General features: G+C 40.3%; 2 protein-coding genes across 2 annotated transcripts in view; both read left to right on the top strand.

Annotated features, from left to right (window-relative positions):
• LOC114661087 (parvalbumin, thymic CPV3-like) overlaps positions 1–21,471 on the top strand; it is a 171,767-nt gene that overhangs the window by 28,604 nt on the left and 121,692 nt on the right. The window lies entirely within an intron of this gene.
• ccz1 (CCZ1 homolog, vacuolar protein trafficking and biogenesis associated) overlaps positions 13,182–21,471 on the top strand; it is a 62,898-nt gene continuing 54,608 nt past the window's right edge. Inside the window, 1 exon segment of the mRNA XM_051933668.1 lies at positions 13,182–13,344. The gene's annotated coding sequence lies outside the window, so the exon portion shown is untranslated.

The raw sequence follows: 21,471 nt of genomic DNA, 5'->3' as shown, positions 1-21,471 counted from the left end.
CTGGAAGGTTTATGAGGGTAAAATGAAAATGGGGAATCCTAGAGGTAACCCTGTTGCAGTATACAACTATTTAGTTATACTAAATGTAAAATGGATGAACTGATTGAGAAATTGGTTAGAATAAACTCGGGTCCCAGATCATGGGAACTGATTGTATGGAGTATGGATGGTCTTCATTGCACCTTCATTCAAATCATAGGCCTAATTCCAAATGATCTGTCACTTCTTAAATTAAATATTTATATAGTCCCCTTTTATATTTGCTCAAACTATTACATAGATTGTTACCATGCACAGTTTGCACCTTTCAAGCTGCACACCTTATAAAGTGATTTTTCACAATTGCCATTCCATTTGACAGTGTGTAGTCTCTCCAATCACAAACTTACATTAAGTAGCAGCCTCTTCTGGGCAGCCATAGAACAATGGTGGCAGTTTGTGACAAAACTATGTGTAGAAGTGTCCCTGGCTTTTAATCTGGTCAGGTCAGATGGGCCAGGTTAGCCTGTTTATGTAGCACCCTTCAAAGGACACATCTTATAAAGTGCCTTTCACACTCATCCATCCATCAGATTTTCCAATACCAAGCTCGCATTAAGAAGTGTTTTGTGGTGTAAAAGTGTCCAAGAAAGGCACTTTAAGGTTCTTTGTATATTGGTGCACAAGTTAATACTGGAAATGCCAAAACTGTTAGCCTTGCTTCATTTATAACTCCTCTAAAAGTTACCTGTTCAACATTCTCTTGGCACAAATAAGCTCAAATATAAAGCAAGAATATCTTAACACTGGCCCAGGGCGGCTACCTCAACTTCAACACCTTACCAGGGGCTAAAAGCCAATCAGCTTAGGAGGCATCCCTGGGGGGATTCACTTCCATGTCGATCCGTCATCAGATTTCTTCCCTTGTAAGGGCTGCACTTCAAAATTCCCTAGCAAAAACCAGCAACGGCTACTCCTGTCGGGCTTTTGTATCCCGATGGCTACCTTTAAATAGGCTACACAATCTAACAGAAGCCAAGGGCTAATCAATACCCCTGACTGTACATAACCTGAATGGGCACAGTTTGTTTCATTAACGATCATCGTTCATGGATAAAGGTCAATAAACAACAGGATAACTTCAGCAAAGCAATACTCAAAACTATTTCAATCATTGCTTATAGAGGAGACACCAGATGTAAATGTTAAATATGAAAACCTACAACTTGAGCAATTCAGATCAAGCTCACACAGCAAGCTTCACATCAGGTGGCTGCAGCTTTGGTTGTTGCAGTCTTTGTTTTCTTAAACCAGGGTGTGATGCTTGGGAGCGAAGAGGCAGTCTGTAGGTGCTAAAGTCTGACCAAGTGGTCTTTTCTTTGTCTGTTGTTTCTTTCCCCTCCTCAACCTGGAAGTTATGATGTCTCCCTGGAGTTGCCTTTTAAAATCCTTTGAATTTATAGTACCATGCAGACTGACCCTTTTCACAATAAAGCACTGTCTTGTATAAGAGATTGCATCAGTCAAAATATGGGAGAAATGATAAGTTCTCATGGTCTGGTTATGCTGATTAAGTTCATTTTGGCTAGACACGAAACATGTTCTTAAAGTCCCAAGTCTTCATTTTATATATTCTTACAAGCATACACGTTATTCACTTTATCTGAGCCTAAATAAACTGCTCCAAAAATCAAAGAACACTTTTTAATCAGAGTTTAGCATCAAGTGAATGAAATTTGTGGGCTATTGATCTGGTCAGTTAAGTAGCAGAGGGGCTTGTTCATCAGTTTCAGCTGCTTTGGTGCACTAGAGGGGCAACAATGAGATGACCCCCAAAACAGGAATGAATGCCTTAACAGGTGGAGGGGGGCCACTGACATTTTTCTCTCCTCATCTGTTTTGTCATTCATTTTGCGTTTGGCTACGGTCAGCGACACTACTGGTAGCATGAGGCCATTCCTGGACCCTACAGAGCTGGCACAGGTAGTCCAACTTCTCCAGGATGGCACATCAATTTCCATTGCCAGAAGGTTTGCTGTGTCTCCCAGCACAGTCTCAAGGGCATGGAGGAGATTTCAGGAGACGTGCAGTTACTCTAGGAGAGCTGGACAGAGCCCCTTGTAGAAGGTCCTTAACCCATCAGCAGGACCGGAGGAACAGGATGAGCACTGCCAGAGCCCTGCAAAATGACCTCCAGCAGGCCACAGGTGTGAATGTCTCCAACCAAGCAATCAGAAACAGACTTCATGAGGGTGACCTGAGGGCCCGACGTCCTCTAGTGAGCCCTGTGCTCACTGCTCGGCACCGTGGAGCTCAATTGGCATTTGGCATAGAATACCAGAATTGGCACGTCCACCACTGGCACCCTGTGCTTTTCACAGATGAGTGCAGGTTCACCCTGAGCACATGTGATGGACGTGAAAGGGTCTGGAGAAGGTGTGGACAATGTTATGCTGCCTGTAACATTGTTCAGCATGACCGGTTTGGTGGTGGGTCAGTGATGATCTGGTGAGGCATATCCTTGGAGGGACGCACAGACCTCTACAGGCTAGACAACTGCACCTTGACTGCCATTAGGTATTGAGATGAAATCCTTGGACCCATTGTCAGACCCTATGCTGGTGCAGTAGGTCCTGGATTCCTCCTGGTGCACGACAATGCCCAGCCTCATGTGACAAGAGTATGCAGGCAGTTCCTGGAGGATGAAAGAATTGATACCATTAACTGGCCCACACGCTCACTCACCTGACCTAAATCCAATAGAACACCTCTAGGTGTGACATTATGTTTTGGTACATCCAACGCTGCCAGGTTGCAACACAGACTGTCCAGGAGCTCAGTGATGCCCTGGTCCAGATCTGGGAGAAGATCCCCCAGGACACCATCCATCGTTTCATTAGGAGCATGCCCTAACCAGACATTGACAGGCATGCATACAAGCATGTAGGGGCCATACAAACTACCGAGTACGATTTGGAGTTGCTGCAATGAAGTTTTGGCAAAATGGACTAGCCTGCCACATCATTTTTTTCACTTTGATTTTCAGGGTGTCTTTGAATTCAGCCCTCTGTAGGTTGATAATTTTCATTTCCATCAAACAATGTAGCATCCTTTTGTTCCTAACACATTACGCAGTCCATATCAGTATATATATCCAGCAGGATTTTTTTTTTCCCATTGAGATCTGATGTGTTTTCAAAGTGTTCTTTTAATTTTTTGAGCAGTTGATATACTTTCTAATAAACAATGACACTCTTTAACAAGTTATACTTATTTTCCCAAAATTCCTGTCTCTTTTTTGCATACACCCCAGATTTTGTATCTGCTTCCAAAACTTGACACTCTTGGAGCACTACCTCATGAATATTAATGAGCTAATGAGGTCATTTGTACCTGCTTGCTATTTCAGTTACAGAACGTTCTGATTACAGAATGCCAGTTTATGAGCTCTGAGGCATAGTCTTGGTCCCACAGTTTAAGAGCCATTAAATAAATAATTCTAAAATAAAAACACACTAACATAAAAGACACAAATATTACGAGTCATATTTACTGTAGCATACTTGTTAAAGGCCAATTTCCTAACAGCGTTACAAGTAGCATCTTGAAAATTGGAAGTCTGTGTGTGGCCATAGAACAATGAGCACAGATTGGATCTTGAGTGGCTAGAGATCAGGGGTTCCCAAATGCAGTCCAGGCAACCCTCTGTGGTTGCAGGCTTATTCCAACCAGATTCACAATCAAGTGATAATAACTGATCTAATTTAATTGGCTGGTCATTTTTCTCTTCTCATATTCTACATTCAGAGAAGCACAGTACATTTTTATATTTATAAAATATTTAGAATGATTTCAATTTTTTCAACTAGGGGGTTTTGCCCCCTGCTTGCTTCGCTCACCAACCCCCCCCCCCCTGCCGCCATCACTAAGCACCGTTGTGAAAAGGGGGGCTGAACACACCCCAAGGAGATGCAGACCCCCTCTTAAACGGTGATACAATGGGAAACAAACACATTTTTTTTTACCTCCTCCTTGCTCGATCAGCTGCTGGCTTGCTGCTGCTGCTATGCCACGTGATCTGCATTTTTGGTGCTTCTAATGTTTCAAAGCCTGTACGGCACCCGTCCTTTTGTCTCTCTTGTCCCCCAGACATCCTCAAACACTATGTGACCTCTTTTTGCTGTCCTGTTATTTCACCGAGTAATATTTTCCGTTTGTTTGCACTAATGTGATCTTTACTCTCATTTTTTGAGATTTTCGAATTTTCATACTTCCATTATCTCTAACCTGCTCTGCTTGTGTATCACGGAACTTGCTTCCAAAGGTTGTAAGTATGACGTAACTTGTCCATCTCGCGGGCCGTGAAAGTGTCACTCTTCAAAAGATCGTGTATCGTTGAAAGATTTTCTTTTAGAATAGAGAGATATCTAAATGCTTAACTTTTTTTTTTTTTTACTATTATTTTGACCTTTTTTGTGTAGTTTGCTTCTTTCGATGTATCCTAATAATGGCAATTAAAAAGAAGCAGAGCAGACACCAAGGAACTGGACTCCTTTGGTACTGTGTCTCTTCGGAGAATCTTTGGGTCCCGCTGGTTTGACATTACCTGCATTGTGAGGGAACGTCAATTACGGCACTACGGCCATGTGGCACAATTCCCTGAGGGTGATCAACTCACAGGACTGTCATTGTTGAGGACCCAAGCGGCTGGACCAGGCCAAGGGGGCACCCACTTAACACCTGGCTGCGGCAGATAGAGGGTCATTTCCGAAGGGTGGGACTGGGCCGCGTGTCTCCCTGGTGGGTGGCCAACTGGGATCTTGAGCTGTTTCGTCGTGTGGTGGGTGAGGCAACGTGCCTTTCCAGTGCACGCTCCCCAACCTGACCTGAGAGCAGAAAGCTGGGAGAACAACACTGAATGATGACAGGCTGCAGCTATTATTATTATTACTATAGCATCAACAAAGACTAATGACTCTCTCATTAGTAAATAATGGATTAAATGACTGGAAAACCTGGAAAAGAACATTGAAAATAAGGATGAAAACATTGTTAAAAAATAAAAAAGATACATAAATAAAAATGTACCAAATGTAGTGTTGTAATTTTTACATTGACTCCAAAATACAGAAACTTGGTAATAAAAGATCACTTCATTAGGCAAGCAGTCCATTTAAAAACCTGTAGCCACGTTGGGTAACCTGGACCAAGACTGAGAATCACTGGTCTAGATAAAAAGGTCCATCTTTATACAATACTTTCATAACCAGTTTTTTGTTCTCCTGGGAGTTTATTGGCACCCACCTGGCCGATTAGATAGATAGATAGATAGATAGATAGATAGATAGATAGATAGATACTTTATTAATCCCAACCTGAGGCTGTCTGGGCTATTTTATTTTTTTTTATCTCCTTGACATTAACGCCAAGCATGATTTGGGTTCTGTTTCGTCTTGGTAGAGTATTATATTGCTCTACTTTCCCCTTTGTATTATTAAGGTGTAGCCTCTGTCAGAATGCCTCAAATCCCACAGACTTAACACTGTTTATAAGGTATTATAGTATATAACTTCTCCCCACCTTCCCTTCTATATCTATAACCTCAGGCAATTAGGTGTAGTAAAAGACAAGCAGGAGTTAAATTACAATTTAAACAATGTATTATTGGTAATATTCATAAATAATAACAATATGCAAAGTCCATGTGAATATTGGCAACCAAACAACCTGATTAAATGGTGATGTGTAGTTTCAGGCAGCACACAGACTTGTTAGTTACTTAATAATGCCTCTAGTTCATTTGTGGTCAGCTCTCAGCCGCATGTCTGTTCAATATGGCTGCCGAGCTGTGCTCTCCATTGTGTTGTCCTTTCAGTTCATGTGTTTGGTAAGAGATGCTTCTTCATCAGATGTTAGTAAGAGAGAGAGTGAGATAAAGCAAGCAAATTTATGGGTTTTCTGTCCAACCCCTACAGCCAATAGGGCACCATGATACTTAAAGGCTTTTGATACAAGACAGTTCCAAACAGCCATGCTTCAGACCAATGGGGCATAGAACATCTTAACACCTGCCATCCTCCAAAACCATATGTTATGGTGCAGCTTGGCAGTTAGGCAGTCTGGCTTTGTGTGGGGGATGAGAGACTTCAGAGAAACATTTACCAAACTTGTTTCAGGCAGTTCCCCCCCAATTTCTGCCGTAAAATTCAAAGAGACTCCGTCCTGGTTGATTGTAAACGTGAATGCTTCTCACTAATGTAACACTAAATTACATTGCTTTTCCTAAATTACAAATAAAGACATACAAAATATTTATCAACTTGTATGCAAAAATTCACATCACAACAGGTTCAGAATTCTCTGTAAATATGGTTAAGTCTGAGTCGGACTCAGGGTGAAATATAATGATCTGCTTTACAGTGTTAAGCCCAAATTACTCTCTGGAGAGTATTCTATTTAGTGAATGAAATAACATCATGCTACAATCATGAATATTTTATGAGTTTTATGGTAACTCTGCTAACTCATCAAAATTCATAAGTGTGGCACCGCATTTAACCAAAAACACAATGGCAAACAAACCTGTAAATCTAATGTTAGAACAAACTGCAAACAAACCATTGCTTGAATTGAGGGATTGGGAAGAAGATGTGAAGATGTTGACACGGGCAGAGAAACTGACATCTGTTTGGTAGATTCCTACCTGCCAAGTTTCAGTGATGTTCGGGTTTAGAGTTGGCTTTATACTACTACTGACAATCCTAGGTCTTCTCCTTACCCATTTAAGGGTAACCCCGCTCTAAAGATGTCTGTTGATCATGATTATGTGGACTATTTACTCTTTGTTGATGATAATCTCATGGAGAAAATAGCTGTTGACGTTAATTGCAATGCTGAGCCGTGTCACAAATGTCACAATAAACCATTTGCTTGTCACAGTTGCAGGAAGCCTGTCACTGTAGGTGGCATGTGGGTGTTCTTCAGTCTCCTGATACTTCAGAGCATATCCAGAGGTGGATAGACCGGTTGTTGCAGATGTCCATTTTCAGCAAAGTTATGAGCGAGTGATGTTTTTATATTCATTATGAAATAATAATAATAATAATAATAATTCATTACATTTACCTCTATTTTGTTATTAACGATGACTGTGATGAAGCCAATCACCCAGCAACAAAACTATACAAATTATGGGATGTTTATCAGGCGATCATCAATCATCTACAGAAGGTGCATGTTCCCGATAGTGACATAAGTTTTGATAAGTTACAAGGGAAGGCTGTCATTGATACAGTACATCACACCCAAATGGGAACAATTTGGTATCAAGTTTTACAGTAAGTGCCACGTAAACTCTGGGTACATCTAGATTTTGATACTTTACACTGGTAGAGGGACCAAGTGGGATAATAAGTACAGTCAATTCGGTGCCTCAACATCATCTGTGCTGTCACTGCCAGACCCTTTACTTGGCTAAGGTTATTGTTTAACGATGGACAGTTTCTCCACCTCACCTGAACTCCCTGAGATTTTACTTTACTTAAGGAAACCTGATGTATACAGTATATGCCACTATACGACCAAACCACCCTGACATGCCTGGGGATTCCAGTTGATAGAACACGTTAAGCAGCAGCCAGTGCAGTAGGTGTGTGGCAAAAAGGCAAAATGATTGGGATAAAGTGGAAGGACAAGAAAGAGTCCTCTAAGCCACGTTCAACAATGCAGAAAATGTCAATGTTTGTGTCAGGGGAAATATGGAAGTCACCAAGCCTTATGCTAAAGTAACCTACAGTAACATAATTGGCACATCGATTGGGAGATCAGGGTCAAGAAACAGAAAAAATATTATTAAAAAAATCTTTCAACATCTGCTCAAACAGTGCCAATATGTGTTGGTGACTTTTTCAAAACATGTCACACAAAGGATTTGCTCAAGATCAGTCCAGCAGTGGACACCGGACAGTGTTGTGCATGAACGAGTTCAAAAAGCGCGTTCATTGAACAAGCTCATTTTTCTGAGAACGGTGCATGTAACGTATTTGCAAGTGAAGAACTTGAATGTGAGCTAGTTCAGTTTTATGTGACATTCTGGATCGGTTTTAGGTCCACGTTTTGCCTTACCCTGTAATGTAGGGCTGGAGCCGAATCCGAATACTGTATCTGGATAAGCACAAATAGTAGATTTTTATGAATATTTTTTTTCGTATGGATGTTTTGCCATTTATTTGTATTCGGTAAAAAATAACGTCAAATCAAATCGGCTCTGTCTGTGTCTGCCTGCTTGTGCAGCATGCAGTGAAGCTCCGCTTTCGCGTTTAGGAAAACGTTGTACTTCACGAGGCCACTTTATATTTTTCCCCGTTGGACATGCAATATGTGACGCAAATTTTCACCGGCAGCATAATCGGTTAGTTCACCTACATGCTGGTTCCACAGTCGCCATTTGTGTCACACGGTTGGAAACAGGGCGGTAATTTATATGTATACTTGCGTCTATTTAATTTCTTTTTTGACTGGCAGGATATTAGCTTATATGGTTATAGGTGTTTGTTGCTGGGTATTACTCAATAAAGTGTATTTAAATAAAAAGTCTTGTATTTTATTCAAGAACACTGTAATAGCCTAAAAGGCATGCTAAATGATTCTAAATTGTCCCTAGTGTGTGCTTGGTGTGTGGGTGTGTGTGTGTGTGTGTGCGTGCCCTGCGGTGGGCTGGCACCCTGCCCGGGGTTTGTCTCCTGCCTTGCGCCCTGTGTTGGCTGGGATTGGCTCCAGCAGACCCCCGTGACCCTGCAGTTAGGATATAGCGGGTTGTATAATGGATGGATGGATGGCATGCAAAACTGAAAAAAGTAAACTCATGGGTCATTTGTTCTCACTCCTTAAAAAATACAAGATGAACTGAACATGAACGAGTTCAAAATTGAAATGGCGAACCATGAACGTGAATGTATTCATTTTAATCTGTGTGAACTGAACTTTGAGCTCGTTCTTGTAAGGTGTGATCTTGCACAACACTGACACTAGACATATCTTTCCTACTGTGGTTATATTGATGTTTTGGAATTTGCGTATTTCTTTTACACGTAATAACATTTTTTTGTTGTGAAAAGAAATTCAGTGCTTTGAGCAAATTTTTCTGGGACGGACCCACAGACAGACACACAGAGACTTACATTAATATTAAGGTGGATTCATGCATCATATTCATTTTGCACAAATGTATGGATCTGAATAACTGTCCTAAGATTCTCAGAACAATAATGGGTGACACTGATCTCAAATAATGACTTGTACAAAAACACCCCATTTATTCAGTGTGTTTCTTTACACAACAATTCTTTGCAAAAGTTGATTTGTTCCCAAGTTTAAACTTGGGTAACCTATGGTGGCTCAGAGACCCCAACAGCCACTTGTCCCTGTTCTCTTCCCGATGGGTCATCTGAGGGCATGCCCAGCTACTCCCTGATTACCACAACTCTGCCAAGTCAATAAGCCTCACACCTTGCATGCCAACAGGTGCTGGAGAAGAATAGGGGGCTCAGCCATCCCAAAGGAGAGACCAGGTCGCATAGGAGGGAAAGCGCCACGCTGCTTCCAGTTCCCTTGTAACCAGAGCCTGGAGGTCAACAGAGGCAACAGATCCGGTATCTTTTCACAGTGTAATGCAACACGAGTGCTTTTGTTCAAAGTCGCCGGCTCCGAGTGCCGCCGTGCTGAATCTTTAACGCCGGAAGCTGCGCAGCCTCCTGTGCCAATTCTGACGTGATGACCAAAAAAAAAAATAGGCCACATCAGATTGACACCCCACAACATTGAAACTCTAAAGGTGCAAATTGAACTTCCAATAGTGATTCTAACACTAACCCAATAGCAGTGGCGTAGCGTGGGTGTCAGCCGCCCGGGGCGGAGGAAAATTCCGCCGCCCCCTTATTTAGGTATTTCAATTTAAAAGACTAAAATATTCGGTAATTCTAAAGAATTTTTCGGCAAGAACAATCATCATTATTGTGTATTGTACAGGTTACAAATAAAAAAGTCGTGTATATGTTTTACAATATAGTAATCACATTTATTACAAAAATTCTTACACATATGCCACTTACATTGATATAACAGGTATAGAACACTTATGATGATACCTTGACGATCGACAAGATGAAGTTATTAGCGAATTGAATATAAAACACAAATCGACTTCCAATTAGAACTAGAACGATACTGTTACTATTTATATTTTTATTGAAAAATAATATAATTGTTAGAATTAAAAACAAAACTTCTGTCTTTAACTAAAACTTTATTCGTCTACTTTTTTTAAGAGCAAAGTCTTTTATTGCACTATCAATGTCTATAGCATCACATACCTCTTGCTCAATGGACAAGATAGCCAGATTGCTTAGCCTTAAAGTACTCATTGTTGATCTTAAATAATTTTTGATCAATTTCAATTTTGAAAAACTCCTCTCACAGCTGGCATTGCTTATGGCAATTGTGAGGAATATTCGGAGCATTATTATAATATTGGGCAGAGTATCTTCCAGGTTGGATTTCACAATAAATTTTAATAATTCAAGTGGGTCCGCATTAATTAATTTATTTTCGTTGCCTGTGGCAGTAATAAAAGTCCGCAGTCGAAGTCGTTCCAGTTTGAAGTCCTGCTCGTCAATTTCGGCAGATGCGTATACATTCATTTAAAGAAAGGGGATTCCCCAGTTTCGTCACAGAATAAGTAATGAAAAATTCCGTGCTCATTTCACGGTCCGAATCGTAGGAGCGACAAAAATCTGAAATGAAATGGTTCAAATTTTTACAAGATATTATTATTATTTATTGTGAAATTTTGCCGCCCCCTAAAAGTGCCGCCCAGGGCGGGCCGCCCCCACTACGCTACGCCACTGCCCAATAGCTTTACAAAGTCACACATTTACTTTTAGGCCACCTGTAACTGCTCCGTTCTGAAACCAGTAAACAGCACCACCTGCTGGTGGCAGTAGGTAATGGCCAGTAGTAAGCGTCAGCCTTCCATTTGTTGGCTCGTTTGAAGTAACAGCTCACTGAATGACGCGGACTCGGTCACTTCTTGCCATGGTTCCAACTAGAGTAATGTGAAAACCAGCTGTACTAAAGCATGGGACAAGTTTACAAGAGAAAGGTGCTACATATAATAAAATGCTTATTTAGTACCAACAACTAACTGATCGCATGGCCCTGACTGAGTCAGTTCTTGTCTTGGCTCCAAACAGAGTAATGTGGAAAACAATTATACTAAAACATTGGGCACATTTACAATATGAAGGCATTATATGAAATTAAAACATTTATTCAACACCAATAACTGACTGGCTGTGAGACTCTTATTTAGTCGCTTTCTGCCATTCCTCGAAGGTGATCCAGCTTACAGGATCCTCATTGTTGAGGATCCAAGTGGTTGGACCAGGCCAAGGGGATGCCCACGTAACATCTGGCTGTGGCAGATAGATGTTCATTTCCAGAGGGTGGGGCTGGACCTCATGTCTGGCTAGGGGGTTGCCAACCAGAACCCCGGGCTGTTTCATCATGTGGTGGGTACGGCAACATGCTGTACCAGTGCCTGCTCTCCAACCTGACCTGACCTGACCTGACCTGCCATGGTTCCAGACAGAGGAATGTGGGACCTGGATATACTAAAATATGCGTGTGTTGAGGATGTGGTCACCATTGAATCAAATGTTCATCACCGACCACTGACCGACTGAATGATTCTGATTGAGTCTCTTCTTCCCACAGATGCAAATACAGTAATAATGAAAATAGCTTTACAATGGAGGGCGGCACGGTGGTGCTGCTGCCTCACAGTAAGGAGACCTGGGTTCGCTTCCCATGTCCTCCCTATGTGGAGTTTGCATGTTCTCCCTGTGTCTGCGTGGGTTTCCTCCTGGGTGCTCCGGTTTCCTCCCACAGTCCAAAGACATGCAGATTAGGTGCATTGCCGATCCTAAATTGTCCCTAGTATGTGCTTGGAGTGTGGGGGTGTGTGTGTGCCCTGCGGTGGGCTGGCACCCTGCCTGGGTTTGTTCCTGCCTTGTGCCCTGTGTTTGCTGGGATTGGCTCCAGCAGACCCCCGTGACCCTGTGTTAGGATATAGCGGGACTGACTGACTGGCTATACAATGCTTTGAGGCAGGGTCGCTATGGAAAGGCACTATATAGAATAAATGATTGTTTAATACTAATGACTGACTGTGACAACCTGACTTTATGCCATGCCTCCAAAGAGTAAATACTGAAGCTGTTAATACTATGATGTGTGGGGGGTCACCATAGAAAGGCACTTTATAGAATGAATGAATGTTCAATAACAATGACTAAGTGACTGTGTCATTCTGATTTTCTTTCTGCCTTGACTCCAAATAGAGTAATATACAAGTTGCCAATACTACAATGTGCGTGGGGTGGTTGGGGGAGTCACCATGGAAACTTATTACACACAGGGCTGTTTTAACGCATGGGCACACTGGGCTGTTGCTAAGCTATGGGGCCCCATGCTAATCTATGTATGTTGTGACTTGCTGAGTGGTTGTGTAGGTATGGGCACTGCTTTGCCAAGGGCTTATAATGCTGTTAAGACGGTCCTGCACAGATTGAAATCCTTGGTCAGCACCAAACACTCCCTTTACTGTATTAGCATCACCTGCCATAGACCCAAATAAAGTAATATGGACACTGGTTACACTAAAACTATAGATGTGATGGGCCCTATGGAAAGCCTGTTTATAGAATAAAATAGTTGTTCATCATCAACAGCTTTGTGAACGTTTGATGCTGATTAGATCACATATGCAAACCAGTTCTACTATAAAATGCAGAGGGTCACTGTGAAAAGGTGTATATCGAATAATATGCTTCTTCAACATCAGCAACTTACTCGCTGTTGTTGCCCTGACGGATTCCCGTCACCTGCCAAGGCTTTAAGTAGAGGGATATAGAAACTAGTTACTGTGCAATAGTAACTTGGAAGAGAATTCACTCCGAAAATGTGTTATATATTTTAAAAAGCACTAAGTTATCCAGTGCAGGCAGACCCGATCAGATCCTGCTTAACCCTACAACTCACTTAACTGGTCAGGAGTTCAGTAGTAGACGTGTTTCCTCGCAGGACCACGTTCTATTCTATTATTTTCTTGTCGGAACGTTTCTTCGCGCGTTGGGGCTTCCACTCGGCGTTCTTTTACCGCCGCACTCGAGTCTTCGGTAGCTAATGAAAAAGAAAGAGGAGAATAAAAGAAGAACCAAAAGGGAAATATAGCAATCTTTTTTTTTGTTATTCCTCGATTTGAGAAAACGATGTGTTATTTGTTCAAACAGTGGGCACAGTGATTAGGTAAGTAGGACGTGTAAAGCGCGAATCTCGAGAAGTGTCACTTGTTGTAACGGGAGAGGGGTTAGTTTTGGTGGACAAAGTGGTCTCAAACTGCCGGGGACATTTCGCCGGTTTATTGTTTCCCGTCGTGACACGAGACTAGGCGTTACATTCAGTGTGCTCTTTTGTTTTTTAAACACAAACACAGCAGACACCCGATCGGTGTGGCCCATTTATAGAAATTCGTTGACGATTGCGCCTGCAGTAAGAGTAACGAGAGGGAACAGAGGCGGCTCGAGCAGTTTTGCAACCCAGGACAAAGCTGTAAAAGGTGCCCCGCCAGCAGGGCTGGCCTATATCTGTTGTAATTACAGCCTGAAAGTTCTTTGAAAGAAGTAGCCCGATTGTAATGGACAGTAGTCTCATGCCATTTGTATCAGTATATAAAATTCATATAAAGAGATGCTCAGGTGAACTGCAATTGCAGCTTTACAGTACATGGCCATTCATGGAGTGCCAATGAAATTTTGCACGATTCATCGTCTTAACTCACTTATCTAGGACAGAGTTGTGGAGCCAATCTCAGCAATCACAAGGGACAAGGCAGGAACAATACCAGAACAGGCCACCAGTCCACCATAGGGTGATGACATACACACACATACACCACTCACACTCTCACTCGGGCCCTTTTGAAAAAGGCCCATTCAACTGATGTCAGGGTTGTCAGGTCCTTTCACAATTTATAGCCCAAGGACAGCTTAAAAATCGTGTAGTTGCCCAGACGTAGACAATGTGACACACTGGAAAGTGGAAGGCAGCATCAAGAGTGATGGATTAGGTACATACCATTGGAGCTCCACTGCATGGACACGAGTGCTGTCCCCTCATAGATTTGAGAATAGTACAATAGGTATATACTATCCCAAATCAAAGGAGATATTTGAACAATAAAGTATGTATACAAGCATGAATAGCAGGTGTAGGGGTGCTGGATGGATGAAAAACATGGAGGAGGGGGTGTTTATAAAATTGCGAAAATACTGCATTGATTTTTAAAAAGTAGTCCAAAAAAAACCCAAACCCATGAAAGCTTATTTTTTCTCCTATGGGTGCTGATCCAAAATATCCCAATTGACACCTGACAGCACTGCTTATTGTGCCTGTCTTTGGACGGTGGGAGGAAACCCACGTGAGCACAGCGAGAACAGAGAAACGGCACACAGGAATGGGAACCCTGGTCTCCTTGTTGTAAAGCACCACTGCACCTTTCTGTCACCCTTTTGTTTAGCACACGCAAAGTAAGAATTTCACTGGACTCTGTATCGGTGCATACTCCCATTACTGTACACAGGACAATAATTGACTCTAAAAAGCATAAAATCAGGGTTTGTGCAAATCCTGGAAAACCTGGAAAGTCATGGAAAATTGAGCACTGTATTGTAAAGTCCTTGAAAGTCTAACAAAAATGTAAATGGTACTTAAAGGATAAATTTGGTATCTTTCAAGTCAAAGTTATTTCTTCACAAATCTATAATAATAAAAGGCAAAGTCCTCACTGACTGACTGACTCACTCACTCACTGACTGACTCATCACTAATTCTCCAACTTCCCGTGTAGGTGGAAGGCTGAAATTTGGCAGGCTCATTCCTTACAGCTTACTTACAAAAGTTAGGCAGGTTTCATTTCGAAATTCAAAGCGTAATGGTCATAACTGGAACATATTTTTTGTCCATACACTGTAATGGAGGAGGCGGAGTCACGTATCGCGTCATCACGCCTCCTACGTAATCACGTGAACTGAAAACAAGGAAGAGATTTACAGCACGAGTCACACGCGGGAACGAAGGTAAATGACGTTAATTTTTGACTGTCTTTTAATACTGTGTAAGCATACATATTAACACATGTGCAATTAAACGTGTGCATTTACGGGGTGATTTCTCAGGCTTAAAAGCTCACCTTTTATGAAACGCGGGAACAAAGGTAACTGACGTTGTTCACTGTCTTTTAATACTGTGTAACCATACATATTAACACATGTCCAATTAAACGTGTGCATTTACGCGGTGATTTCTCAGGCTTAAAAGCTCGCCTTTTACTAAAAAGGTAAATGCAAAACTATTTTCAATCAGTTTATTGAAACGCTCCCGTTAAGGATTGCAATAACATATTCGCGAGATAAAACAACGAAGTAGGGGGAAATGGAGGAACAGCCGCAAACAGCGAAGAGCAAAAAATTTATTAAACAATTGAGAACGGAGCGAGTTAAGCATACAATAATAATAAATAATAATTCATTACATTTATATAGCGCTTTTCTCAGTACTCAAAGCGCTATCCACACAGGGAGGAACCGGGAAGCGAACCCACAATCCTCCTACAAGCATGTTCATAAGGGAAACAAAGCACGGTGTAAAACGTAACTTTTAATTAAGTTTATAGAAACGCTCCCGCTGCGGATTGCAATAACATATTCGCGAGATAAAAGTTTAATGAGAAGACACGAGGTATAAACGAACCACACGCCGTGGCGCAACGTTAGGGGCAACAGTTTCAACCATTCTATGATCTGCTTCTCGCAACTGAAAGACGGCACATGGCGGATGTTAGCCGACTTGCTGACCACAACGTTAGGGGCTTCAACTATGGCGCTGACGCCATATCTCAGTGCCAACACTTTGCAGACTGTACTTAAAACACACGCCCTCCTCACTGGACAGTTAAAAACACCAATCAAACTAACGATGACATCAAGTATTACCCAATCAAAAGTAGGAAAGGAGGCATCTTCATAAAATGCGTGTGGGATGATTTGCATGAGACGCTGCTTTAAAAAAAAAATGATAAAAAAAATACGGGATAAATCCCGTCCAGTATTGATTCAAAACGGGACGCGCAATTTTATTCTCAAACGCGGCACGATTCCGTATTTTAAAGGACAGGTGGCAACCCTACAGTGCCAGGTAACCACCCATACAATCAGATTGTGATTCAGACTAGGAATGCAATGAATGTAATTACCCCGATCTACATACAAGGCGAAAGTCTTGCAACATTCAAAGATGATGGTTTGGGATAATTAGTACTTATTAAGTACAACATTGAACATAAAAGAGCTTATGAAGCCTTGAACCGAAAAAAGCAAGATCTCAGAGATCGTAAAAAAAAAAAAAGGAGGTAATGTCGTTTTACTCGCTGTAGATTTTACTCAAACATTACCAGTTATTCCACGAAGGAGACCAGCAGATGAACTCAACGCGTGTTTAAAATCCATGCTTCTCCCACGGTCGGTTATATGTCGCGTGTTCTCGGGTAGGTACACCAAAAAATGTATACATTTAAGCATGTAATGGGCAAAGAAAAAATGAGGTATACCCGAAGGCACTGCAGTAGTACTCAATGTAACTTTACTTCTTAAATGTTAATGTTTTACTGTTTAATAATTTATACGCTTCTTATATATTGTTCAAATTCTTTTATCAAAATACCAGTGACAGCGCAATGCACGATAACATGGAGTGAATACACCATACGCATCTGCCCACGGCCGCCCTGGTGTGCGCAGATAGGAGTTGATTCTAAAATAAAATAAACATAAAAACAGTAATACATTCATCACCCATAAAGCGGATAGTAGACGTGACGTATTATATGTGTACCACATTTCAAGTCAATACGTGAAACGGTTTGCAAGCTACATGTGATTTAAAATCCTGGACAGACCAACGAAAAGCCACGGTAGCAAATTATTGAAGAAGATTTTACTGTTTAATAATTTATATTTATATGAAATGTGCTTCTTATATATTACTTCATATTCTCATATGATAATGATGTTAATGTTGTTTATATTGATTTCTATGTTATTGTAAGTGCATCTATGTGTGTATATGTATGTATGTATGTGTATATATATATATAAAAAATATATATATTAAAAATATATGTGTATATGTATATATAATATATCTGTATATGTGTGTATATGTGTGTGTATATGTGTATATGTATATATATATATGACAGCAACACTCATAACAATGACAACACAATTACATTGACAATCATGTTACGTTATTTTTAAAATGTTTCCTTTACTTTTTCATAACCTCTTTAACACAGTACTTCTCCGCTGCGAAGCGCGGGTATTTTGCTAGTCTATAATAATAAAAGGCAAAGCCCTCACTGACTGACTGACTGACTCACTCACTGACTGACTCATCACTAATTCTCCAACTTCCCGTGTAGGTGGAAGGCTGAAATTTGGCAGGCTCATTCCTTACAGCTTACTTACAAAAGTTAGGAAGTTTTCATTTCGAAATTCAAAGCGTAATGGTCATAACTGGAACATATTTTTTGTCCATACACTGTAATGGAGGAGGCGGAGTCACGTATCGCGTCATCACGCCTCCTACGTAATCACATGAACTAAAAACAAGGAAGAGATTTACAGCACGAGTCGCACGCGGGAACGAAGGTAAATGACGTTAATTTTTGACTGTCTTTTAATACTGTGTAAGCATACATATTAACACGTGCAATTAAACGTGTGCATTTACGGGGTGATTTCTCAGGCTTAAAAGCTCATCTTTTATCAAACGCGGGAACAAAGGTAACTAACGTTGTTCACTGTCTTTTAATACTGTGTAACCATACATATTAACACATGTCCAATTAAACGTGTGCATTTACGGGGTGATTTCTCAGGCTTAAAAGCTCGCCTTTTACTAAAAAGGTAAATGCAAAACTATTTTCAATCATTCTATGATCTGCTTCTCACAACTGAAGGCACCGTGGCTGATGTTACGTCACTTGCTGTCCGACCATAAGCTTTACCTGGTAGGTAGCCGGACACTCACTTCACTCCCTTTCGGGAATCGAACCTCTGAGGTTTTCTTTTGTTGTTAATTAAAATTTAAAACCAATACTTCACCGCTGCTAAGCCCCTCTAGCCCTGACGTCTGAGGTTCGATTACCGTAAGCAAGTGCAGTGAGTGTGTAATTACATTCACGGCATTCGTAGTCTGATTCACAATCTGATTGTATGGGTGGTTACCTACCAGGTGACGCTTACACTTGGCCACCAAGTCAGCTCGAAGTGATCACTCGAGTAAAGGCAGCTTCACAAAAAAAATGATCCTTAACAAACTGTTATTAGTATATTTTCCCTCAATTTAAAAACGTTTTATTTTCTTCTTAATAAAAATTTAAAAGCAGTACTTCGCCGGTGCGAAGCGCGTGGATTTCACCGACTGACACATACAGACATATTCATGAGTGCAGGTACTTCGGAAAGAAAGCACCGCGTAAACCTAAAGTTTAAATTAACTTCATAGACCTACAAAAGGTTGCCATTGATTTGAGGCAAGATTGCTTTTCTTCTGTACAACTATACGTTGCATTCTCAAAAGAGTGTGCTTGCACGGCTTCGGATATAGATATATATATATATGTATGTCTATATATAAATATGTAAGCTTATAAGTACTGCCTTACTTCTCTTTAAGAAAGGAAGATGTAATGATACTTGATTTAAACGATTCCATGTCTTCCTGGGTTTGCGTAGCTTATTGTCTAAAAAGGAGAAACCCTCATTTATAAAACTTTGCTGCAGATGACTTAGCTTATTGTCAATATCTTTACACGTTTTTTTAAGACTTATTGACTGAAACGTGCTTTCACGAAAAAAGTTACGGCTTTGCTACAGGATACACCCTCCACAAGTTAAGCAAGTAAAAATAAAATATATATTTCTGTTTTATTTAAACCTTTTAAGTTCGTATGCATAGCCCCATTTGGCTGTTTTATTTTTTTTTTTCTTTCTTCAGTGATATTTAATCTCCTTAAAGAAAAAGAACATATCCATTTTACTTTTTTTCTATCTCTGTAGTAATATTTTACTGTAAAAGAATAACTAGTATTTAAACTTTTTATGTTACTTTATACATTTATTTTACACAATGTTGAAAAAGTAATAAAAAAGCTACATATTTTGGCAGCTGCTGCTTTCATTTTCAATAAAATGAAAAAAGCTCTCCAAGACAAAACGTCAATAAAGAAGAAACAGAATCTAAAAATCAGAAACACTCATTTATAAAAGTTTGCTGCAGATGACTTAACTGAAAATAAATGAATAGTTCCTATGTGTATAATACATATTTATCTATTTTACTTATGCCTTTATTCCACCAACTTACAACATCTGAGGTACAATTTGTTACATTACTTTTGTTTTTTGCACAACATGTAGGTGAAGTGACTTCCTCAGGGTCACACAGTGGTGTCAGTACCAGGATTTGAACTGACAAGCTCCGGGTTTGCTGAAATATTACTGAAGAAAGAAAAAAAACGAAAACGGGCAAATGGGGCTATGCATACAAATGTCCATCCGTCCATTATCCAACCTGCTATATCCTAATATATATATAGATATATATATATATGTATATGTGGATGTGTGTATGTATATATATATATATATGTATATGTAGATATGTATATATATGTATATATGTTTATGTATATATATGTTTACATAACCTCTTTAACACACTACTTCTCCGCTGCGAAGCGCGGGTATTTTGCTAGTGTCATATATATGCATTTGCCCTACGAAATTGTGTTTAAAAGATGGCACTTTCTAGATATTTAAAAAATGATCTTGGCGCTTTACAATGAAGGGTATGGGGAACAGGGGAAGAGCTTAAAAATTTACCCAATATGTCAAATTTTCAAGCCAAGACGTTTGTCAAGTTTTGATTCAAGTCTTACAATTACTTGCACATTGTAAAATAGTTTATAAATGTAATTTTTGTGCAGCAAATACCAATATTATAAAATTCAGCCATTTTAAAATGTAATTTAACAATTTGAGAATATCGAGGGAGGTGTGTGATTACTTACAGCAACATCTGTTTACAAAACTGTCTTGGGAAAATACACTCTTAATAATAATAATAATAATTCTTTGCATTTATATAGTGCTTTTCTCACTACTCAAAGCGCTTACCAATTGCAGGTTAAGGGCCTTTCTCAAGGGCCCAACAGAGAGCAGAGTCCCGTTTGGCATCTTATGGGATTTGAACTGGCAACCTTCCGATTGCCAGTGCAGATTCCTACTTAAGGGGTTCCATTTCAGAAAACATGTAGGAACTGGGCCGTATTAGCAGGCTTTTTTATTTATTGACTTTCGTGTATTTAATACTCCTGTAAAGAAAACAACACGTCACTTAAGCTAAAGATGACTTCTGTAGGTTCCTATTTAAACCACCAGATAAACATGTACCTTACGATGATGCTGACAATCGAGTTATAATTTTATCAAGCCTACTCCATAACATATACGCTTCATTTAAATGTATAAAATACATTTAAATATTGTGTTGTTCACCACCATCTATGACATTTGCTCTTGGCATGCTGAAAAAGTTCTCCAGAGTTTGTCCCTCACTTTTTAAATTTATTAAAAATTTTACCTCGTCTTGCAAAACACTCGTAAACCAAGTTACTCGCAAACTGAGGTTCCACTGTATATATATATATATATATATATATATATATATATATATATATATATATATATATATATGTGTGTGTGTGTACAATCAATTCCAGTCCATGTAAGGGCATCAGCAGCCTTAAAATAATACAAAACTGGACTCTGTTTCAGCTCAGGTCAAAAGTACAACTCCTCAAAAAAAATCTCAGGAGTCGTTTTTGATCCTTGGGAGCCTAACACACTCCTTTATAGCAACCAACAAGTTAGCCACCAGGCACCTCTTAGTCTGGCATGCCTTGCACTACCTAACTCTTCTTAATTCTCTCCAAATGATCGTTCCCCCTCTTGCGGCCACAACTGTACTTATAAAGCCTTTTTCATTACCAGGATCAGCTTACCTAATCATAGGGAGATAACATTTAAGACCTGCTGGAGAAATCGTACACTTCAAGTACAAATAACATTCGACAGAGCCGACTATACTTCCTTAGAAGGCTGCCATCCTTCAACATCTGCAGTAAGATGATACAGATGATCTATCAGACGGATGTGGCGAGTGCCTTCTTCTATGTGGTGGTGTGCTGGGGAGCCAGCATAAAGTAGAGGGACGCCTCACACTTGGAGAAACTGGTGAGGAAGGCAGGCT

This window comes from Erpetoichthys calabaricus, chromosome 11, assembly GCF_900747795.2.
Source record: "Erpetoichthys calabaricus chromosome 11, fErpCal1.3, whole genome shotgun sequence".
NCBI classification, from domain to species: domain Eukaryota; kingdom Metazoa; phylum Chordata; class Cladistia; order Polypteriformes; family Polypteridae; genus Erpetoichthys; species Erpetoichthys calabaricus.
This window is presented reverse-complemented; position numbering and strand designations above follow the sequence as displayed.